This window comes from Leopardus geoffroyi, chromosome B4 (assembly GCF_018350155.1).
Source record: "Leopardus geoffroyi isolate Oge1 chromosome B4, O.geoffroyi_Oge1_pat1.0, whole genome shotgun sequence".
In the NCBI taxonomy this organism is placed as follows: domain Eukaryota; kingdom Metazoa; phylum Chordata; class Mammalia; order Carnivora; family Felidae; genus Leopardus; species Leopardus geoffroyi.
The window spans coordinates 137,904,576-137,913,752 of NC_059341.1; positions in this window are offsets into that span (position 1 = coordinate 137,904,576).

A 9,177-nucleotide genomic window follows, 5' to 3' on the forward strand; every position below is an offset into this window, starting at 1 on the left:
TCCAGTGTCTCCCCCTGTTCCCTCCATGGGATTTGGCACTGAAATTTCAGGGGTAGAATCAGGGGTCGTGGGACCGGAAGCTCATACAGTGTGAGAGTTTTCTTTCAAAGCAGACTGGAGAGGGATTCCGGTTGTGGAAAAACCCGTACATCTGCAACTCCGTACCCCTTGGAAAAGACCTGAGTCCAGGAGAGGCCCCCGGGCGTTAGCTTCATGACTTCCTGGGAGACCTGCTCTGACAGATGAGTCCGTGATGGGTCTGCCCCTATGAGGAGGCCACCTGTCCTGTCCCCAGCCACAGGTCAACGGATCTGTTGAACGAGTGAAATAATTGGGATCTGTCAGCAGCATCCCCAGGGAACCTTCTCCAATGGAATGTTTTCTATGCATCCCCAGGGCTGGGGTTTAAGAAACCTTCTTAAATGAGGTCACGATCTCACAGTCTGTGAGTTTGAGCCCCTTGTGCTGACAGCTCAGAGCCTGGAGCCCGCTTGGGACTCTGTGTCTCCCTCTCTCTCTGCCCCTCCCCTGTGCACCTTCTGTCTCTCTCTCAAAAATAAATAAACATTAAAAAAATTTTTTTTTCATTCATCTCGGGAAACCAGAGCCGGGGTCTCACTCTGTCTCAGGGGGTCTTGAGTTGGTCCGTGTGACTCCTTCGGGCGTCCGGGGAAGCCCAGGGACACTTTTCTTAGAATAGTTTTTACAACAAAACACCTAAGATCCCAAAGGAAACCGCATTCGACACATGTTTGAAACGAGTCAATGGGAACATCCACGCGTGTCCGTGACCCCGTCAGCTGCCCGATCTCACGCAGGTCCCACGCGGACTGGGAGTTTGGAGGGGCCTGGAACAGACGTGACTCGTCGGGGCATCGACCCCCCCAGGGTGTGACGTGAGCATGTCTGATCTCTGCTGGGGACAAACCTTGGGGGCTGCTCATGAGGCGGGGCTTTGTTGACCCGGTGGACGGGGGTGGAGGGGGAGGCGGGGCTAACTTCCACCCAGAGGTCAGAGGTCGGGTAGCTGCTGTTGCTCCTCCGGGAGCTGTCGCCCCGAGTTTTATCTGCAAGCAGCTCAGGGGGCCTGGAGTGGCGCTCCAGACCCTACAGTTCACCTCCAAGGGCAGGAGGGACTCCAGGCCGCCCTCCCCTGCGGGCTCCCCACACCCCACTCCCTCCATGTATGTGCAGCACGTGCACACCCATGCACGCCCACGTACGTGCATGCACGCACATGTGCACACACGCGCACACCTATGCGTGTGCGCGCACGCGCGTGCACGCCCGCGCCCGCGCATGTATGCACGCGCGTGCACGCGCACACGTGCGCACCCACGCACATGTATGCACGCACACGTGCACACCCATGCACGCACCCGCTCTGGGCCAGCGTCTGCTCGGTCCTCCCGTCCCCGTCCCCCCATCCCTGTCTCCGTCCCCGCCCTACCTGACAGGTGGCAGCGGCTCCAAGAGGTGGGCGTGAGACCGGCTGTGGTCCCTCGGCTCTGAGAATGGCGGCCCCGGAACGCTGTCCCAGCTCTGTCCCACTGCGGAGCTCTGGTGGCCGCTGGCCCGAGCATTTGGGGACGGGTCGTGGGACCCACGGCTGGGGGCCTGCACCCCCCGGGGCCTGGCTCAGGGGTTGCCCGTGTGGCACACGTCTGCGGGCTGAGCTGAACGGAAAAGGATCCTTTCGGAGGAGAGACGTCCAGGCCAGAGGGAGCCTTGGATCCTGTTCTTGGAAAAGGGAAACGGAAACCCTACGGTATTCTTGGCCCCTCGTCTACCATTTCCTTCACGTCGTCCCGGACTTCAGCTCAGAATGCCACTGGCGTTTCTCCAGGGCGTCATTGTAGGCTGGGGCACGCTGCCAACGCAGCGGTCACCTGTGGGGCGCGCAGGGAGCGCGCGCACACGCACACGCACGCACAGCCTCCCGGCCTCACCGGCAGACGGGGACGCGCGACCCAGCGGGGTATGCTCAGCCCGCCAAGCAGTCCCCTTCAGCTGCCGCCACCGCTGCACACACTCGCAACAGCCAATATGCTCCCCTCGCCCCCACGGCAGTCCCAGAATCCACCACCCGAGGCCGTGGGAGGCCCCTGATCTTGTGTCCCAAGGGCCAGTCCGGGCTCCCCTGGCCGCCTCTTGGCTGAGGGCGGGGAACCGAGCTGCCACAGGAGGCCCCACCCCTGCCACAGCTGGCCACTCGTCCACCCCTCCCCCTGCTGAAACTCCCCCTCCTCTCCGCCTCTCCGTGGCCGCTCCGTGGCCTCCCAGGGCACGATGCCCCGCCCTCCTCCAGCCCCGGGCTCCGGATCCGGAGCCCCGCGCTGGGAAGGCTCTCTGGCTTGTCCCCACCGTGGTGTCGGTGACCTTCCCCGGGTCCGAGCTATTCCGTCTTCTCTCTCAGGCACACGCACACCGACAGGCACTTGCGCTCGCATGCACGTGCTTGCTCACACTCGCGCCCCTGCACACACGTGCACACCTGCAGGTTTGCACGCACTCGCGTGGCTCTGGGAAAGCAGCCTCCCCCCCGGGGGGGGGGGGGTTCGTGCACAGGAGGGTCACACATCCTCCGACCACCTCCCGTCGCCCCCAGAGAGCCCTCCTCCCGTTGCCACCTGAACTAAGGTGTGGAGAAACGGTCGTCCGAGGCATCTGTCCGCATCTGCCATCGCAGCTCCTGCGGCCACAACCAGTATCACAGGCTGCGGGGCTGAAGCCGCCACCCAGGAGCCCCGGATTCCACTTCCTATGAAGCACCTAGAGCCATCACGCTCACAGGGGCAGAGAGTAGAAAGGTGGTCGCCAGGGGCTTGGGAGGGGAAATGGGGTGTTGGGGAGAGAGGTGCAGTGTCGCAGGATGGAAAGAGTTCGGCCCGTTCACGCCGCACAATGTGCGTGCAATGCACACTTAGGAGGCGTTGTGAAGGGGGAGCCTGGGGGGCTGAGGCGGTTAAACATCTGACTCTTGGCGTTGGCTCGGGTCATGATCCCCTGGTTTGTGAGTTCGAGTCCTGCGTCGGGCTCTGCGCTGACAGCCGGGAGCCTGCTTGGGATTCTCTCCGTCTCTCCCTCTCTCCCTGCCCCTCCCTCCTCCCTCTCTCTCTCAAAATAAATAAATAAGCATTTGTTAAAAAAGAAATGGTTATGAAGGAGGAAGAAGGATGGATGGAGGTAGAGAGGAGAGGAAGGAAGGAAGGAAGGAAGGAAGGAAGGAAGGAAGGAAGGAAAGGAGGAAGGAAGGGAGGAAGGAAGGAGGAAGGAGGAGGAGGGAGGGAGGAAGGGAGGGAGGAAGGGAGGGAGGAAGGAAGAGGGAGGGAGGGAGGAAGAGGGAGGGAGGGAGGAAGAGGGAGGGAGGGAGGAAGGAAGGAAGGAAGGAAAGAGGGAAAGGAGGAAGGAAGGAGGGAAGGAAGGAAGGAGGGAGGGAGGAAGGAAGGTGGAAGGGAGGGAGGAAAGAGGGAAGGAGAGAGGGAGGAAGGAAGGAGAGGAGGGAAGTGAGGGAGGAGGGAGGAAGGAAGGAAGGAAAGGAAGGAAGGAAGGAAGGAAGGAAGGAAGGAAGGAAGGAAGGAAGGAAGGAAAGGAGGAAGGGAGGGAAAGAGGAAGGGAGGGAAGGAGGAAGGGAGGGAAGGAGAAAAGAGGAAAGACCTCCTCCCCTCCCTGCAGCAGTCCCCTTGGGGAGTGTGGAATGCCCCGTGCTGGCTCCTCTGTTGAGACCCGAGTGGAGAGGAGCATCATTCTAGTGGGGATGGTGGTCCCCGTGCTCCAGGAGCGTCCAGCAGTGGAGTGGGCAGTAACCTTGGGGATTCAGTGGAGCACCAGCCCGGGGTGCACAGGGCACAGACTCAAGCCCCTGACCCCACGATGCTCTTCTGGGCCCTGGCTCCTGAACACACGGAAGGCCCGTACCTCCTTGTCTCCCGTGGCTGGTGGGGGGCCACGCGAGCAGCTCTGGCCAACGCATTGCGTGCAGAAGGGACGTGGGACGCTTCGGTTGGAGCCGGACCCCTTCTCTGCCAGGTGGAGACTCTCCAGAGCTCGCCTGCCCTCTGCCTGGTGACCGGTCGGATTCCAGATGGGACCGCTCCGGTAGGTGGGGCCCTGGGGGCTGCAGACAAGTAGTGTGAATGAAAAGGAGACCTACGTGTGTGTAAACCCCTGAGACTGGGGGATGTTTGTTACTGTGGTGAACCTGGCTCAGTCTGACCGACACACTCCTCTTTCCCGAATCCTCTACAGGAGTGGGGAGAAGGCAGAATGGGGGATACGCTGTTTTATATGTATGTGTAACACATGCCCTCGTCGGCAGAGCCGGGACTCTGGGTTCTGATCCTGAACGGTCACTAACTTCCTGTGTGATATCGGGCAAGTCCTCTATCCTCAGTTTCCGCATCTGTAGCGAGGACTTTTCAAATGCAAAATTCTGCGACTGGTGATATTTCTTTGCTTGTCCACGCACCATGGACACACGCAGAGCATGGCTATAAGACCGTGAGATCCTAGACACCAGCGTCCCTGATTAAGTAGCTCCACGCAGATGACGGTGCGTCGGGCAGACAAGTACTTAAGGGGTTTTGACCTGAAAGTGATAATGGCTTCGTAATAAACAGATGGTCTTAACCCCAAGAACGCTCTTCCTCGTTGACTGATGTGTTTGCTTAGAGCTCAGAACTGCTTGAACAGGCTGTAAAAAGCTATAAAAATGTAAAGTCTCATCCACATCGTGGCGAGAAGAATTTCTCGTGCTGACATTTCTCTTTTCACTGCGAGGATTTATGTCAGCCTGGGTTTGGTGGGGGGAGACGAACATGAGCTAGGATGTGGGATCGGGCAGGGTTCTTACTTGCAAGCAAGCGAAGCAGCTTCTGGCTGGTTGTGGAGAAGCAGTCCATTCAAGGACGCTGGGAGACCCCCAGCGTTGTCAGGACGTGGGAGAGCCAACATTGACATAATGCGCCTTCCAGAAGCAGTGCCTCGAACCCCCCCCCCCCCCACCAACACACCTGATGAGAGAACAGCCGCTCCTGCAGCCACTGCACCGGGACGCCCCCACTGGGATGAGATGCTCCCTCTGCACAGAGATGCTCCCCTTGAACAGAGACGTTCTCGCTGCACAGAGATGCTCCCATCGCACAGAGATGCTCCCCCTGCACAGAGATACTACTATTTCACACAGAGATGCTCCCGCTGCACAGAGATGCTCCCGCTGCAGAGATGCTCCCCCTGCACAGAGATGCTCCCATGGCACAGAGATGCTCCCCCTGCACAGAGATGCTCCCCCTGCACAGAGATACTCCCATCACACAGAGATGCTCCCCCTGCACAGAGATGCTCCCCCTGTACAGAGATGCTCCCCCTGCACAGAGATGCTCCCATGGCACAGAGATGCTCCCCCTGTACAGAGATGCTCCCCCTGCACAGAGATGCTCCCGCTGCACAGAGATGCTCCCCCTGCACAGAGATGCTCCCACTGCACCTGAAGAACCCACAGCTGCCACCCATCGTGTCCCAGGTACTCGTAGCCACTGCAGCCTCCCCCACCCCCCACGCTGAACATTGCGCAGCTGCCCTTTCCACTGCAATGTACCCCAGGGCTGCTTCCTCCCTCCAGGCGCACATCACAGTGATGGAGCCTAAGTCACTGTCTGGGCCCTGGTTGCAAAGCAGGCTCTGGGTAAACCCGTTGTCTGGCCACACTGGGCAGAGAGACCGGTAAGGTCAGGAATCCCAGTGTGGTGGGGGCATGTGAAAGGTGCCAGGCTCCAGAGGCCACAAGCAGCGCCCCACCCTGACGCCCTCCCTGATGTCAATCAACTAGGGCATCAAGAGTGTGGCCTGCTCAGTTGGAAATCAAAAGGATTTCGATTGCTGGGTCCAGACGATTCCAGAAGACATTGCGGAGCACGGATGGGTTGCATTTAGTTGGCAGTAAGTGCCAACAGCCACGTGCATTTGCTCGGAAACGGAAACGGGGGTGGGGGGGTGGGGAGGGGCACCTGCGAGGAGGCCGGGGTCAGGAGGCCGGAGGGAGCCGGCCTGCGGAGAAGCCCCTCCCCTCGCTGGGCCTCAGGGTCCCGGCCCTCGAGGCTGAGGCGTGGGACGCGTTCTAGATCCCTTTAGGCTCAGCCCGGCTGCCTCGCCCACGCTCAGCAGGGACACTGAGGTTTCGCGGTTTTAATAAGGTTCAAAGCTGAGCAAGTCTTGGCTCAAGCAGCTGCAGGGAGAGTTAATTTGGGAGAAAACAAACGTGAAGCCTAAGACCTTGGACCGAAGGATCTTTATTTCCTCCTTCCTTCCAGCTCTCCAGCCCCCAGTGCTTATTAATGTGGAATTTGCTACTTGGGGGAGAGCCAACTCTGACTTCCTAAACATTTGTAAGAGCAAATTTAATAAAGCCGGGAATAATGCCATTCAGATGTAATTCCTCCGTTTCACATTATTATTCTTCCTCTTCTATTGCCGGGCGTTTGAAATGCACGGAGTTATTGTTATAGCAACAAAAGGAAACGAGGGACTGGTGGCTTGCCGATTAGACGCACTTGGGGAAAAACAGAAGCGAGAACCTAACCGGGATTCTCCTGGGTTTTACGGTTCCTTTCTGTTTCTCTTTCCTTTTACTATGAATGGTGGAGCACACCTGCATTGTTTCCCTTGTAATCATTCTGTATTATTATTGCTCGATTGTACGAATCTTAATCTCACTAAGCTACAGTTGTGGAATTTGTAGGAGGTTTTCACAAACACAAATGCGAGGAGGGTGGCCTTTCCCCTCCAGGCCTTAATACCATGAAATTTTGGGGGCAATTCTGTCCAAAGTCGCTTTTAATTTTATTAAAAGTTTACTTATTTAAAATTTTTTTTATTTTTGAGAGCGAGAGCGCGCGCGCGCGCGCGCGCTAGTGGGGGAGGGGCAGAGACAGACAGAATCTGAAACAGGCTCCAGGCTCTGAGCTGTCAGCACAGAGCCGGATGTGGAGCTTGAACTTGGGAACCAGGAACAGTAAGATCATGACCTGAGCCGAAGTGGGACGCTTAACCGACTGAGCCGCCCAGGTACCCCAAGTTTATTTATTTTTTTTGAGAGAGAGTGAGTGAGTATGCCAGCAGGAGCAGGGGAGGGGCAGAGAGAGAGGGAGAGAGAGAGAGAATCCTAAGAAGGTCTGCACTGTCAGCACAGAGCCCATCTTGGGGCCCAAAGCCACAACCGCGCGAGGTCATGACCCACGAGGAAACCAAGAGTCAGACGCTTGCTTACCCGAATGAGCCACCCACGCGCCCCCAAAGTCACTTTTTAGGACAGAAATCCTGCAAACTGTCCCCCTTGCATGGAAGACTGATCTCGCACTGATACTGAAAAAAGACAGACGTTTGCCTTCCAAAACAGGAAAAGAGAAACAGCACCAAGGCAATCCGATCAATTGGATCAAATTCCCCATTTCACTGTCTTGTTTTGGGAGCCAAGTATTTGGTGTAGAAAGCCTGCTCCATCCAGAGGCTCAGACGTGGACGTGGGAGGAGTGCCACAGTCCCCTCCCCACGAGAGTCCCTCGTGAGCAGGACGGTGCTAATAAGAACCCACAGGGGCGCTGTGTCGGTTGAACGGGCCGGCCGGTGACGATCCTTATGGATTCTTTGCACAGAAAAAGGCATCCGCTCGGGTGACAGGTGATGTAGCTGGGGCACAGGGGCACGGGAGCGCCTGGCTCTGGGGTCCCACACAGACCACGTTCAGCCACCGTGGCTGACAAGATCCAAAGGCAGAGGAGCGAGTGGTGGGTAAAGAAGAAAGGAATTTATTTCAGTGAGGCGACACCAGGTAGGCAACAGACTAACATCGCAAAGACTCTCTCTAAAGAGCTGAAAATACTTCCCGGTTTACGAAGGTCGGTGCGTCCGTGCAGGTGGACGGTAAAGGCCGGCCATCGTCCTGGGGTCGATCACTCGGGGACTTGCTGGCATGAGGGCAGGTTCCTAACGCTTAAGGGAGTAATTTCGGTTCCCGCCACGGGTTTCTTGGCCTGCAGGGTCTTTTGCCGGAGTTAAGAGATACGCCGGGGAAAAAAACTTAATCAGAAGGTACAGACCAAGGTCAGAATGGAGGCCGTGGAAGTCCTCTTTCGACCCTAGGAGGAGACAGAGGTTATTTCTTCATTCACGTTGAAGCTGGTGCCAACTCTGAGGCAGGCAGAGAGCAAACAGCCTCATGGCCCTGGCCTGCCATGGGATGGAAACAACCAACATTTAGTGCCGGGCACTGGTCCTGTCTACACTGGTCATCGTTAGCAAAACTGGCAGGAAGCCTGCTGTCTCGACTTTGGGGAGGATCGGGGCTTGGTCTAACTCCTTTCCCACTCCTGGAAAGGTTGTGGGTCTCAGACTCAGCCAGTCAGAGGCCTTCCCTGTTTTTGTTTGTGTGTGTGTTTGTTTGCCAGGGTTGTCAGGAAACAAACTCTACAACTTGGTTAAACTGTATAAGGGTATGTTATCAGAAGATGCTTTGGGTTGTAAGAAACAGAAAACGCAAACTAGTTTTGACCATGAGAGAATTTCTTGGTGCATCTAACTAGCGACTCCACAGGCAGATCGGGCTTCAGGGCAGGTTTGATCCAGGAGCTCTGCCCTGCCACCAAGGACCCAGTTCCTTGCCGTCTCTGTGTAGATCTCTTTGGGGCTCTATCTCTTTGTGGTCAGCCCCGTGTCTCTAGTGCACCAAACTTCCTCATCTGGGCTGGGGGAGAGAACAGGAGAAAGCAGGATTTCTTTTCCCCCAACTATCCTGCTGGACTGGCCTTCACTGCTCAATCTCCTTTGGGAGATTTTGTGGAACGTTTCCTCTGAGCTCTTCGTAAATCTCCCCCTCCGCACCTCACTGTGCACATCCCTGAAGCGGAGAAGCGGATCAGCGAGGAAAGTGCCCGAGGGGCTTGACCCAGGCAAGACTCGGGGGGCGCCCTGCGTGCAAGGCTACAGGGGTTTCGAGCTCGCGGCGCCGCCCCCGAGGCGGGGCCACCTGTCCAGCCCCCTCCCGCCCCGCCCCTCCCGGCCCCGCGGAGACCCGGCTGACCACCCCCCTCCCCCCCCTCCCCGGGAGCCCGCGCCCCAGGAATGCGGCGGCGGCAGCGGCGCGCGGCCAGGGGCGGGGCGAGGGGCGGGCCCGGCGTGGGGGCC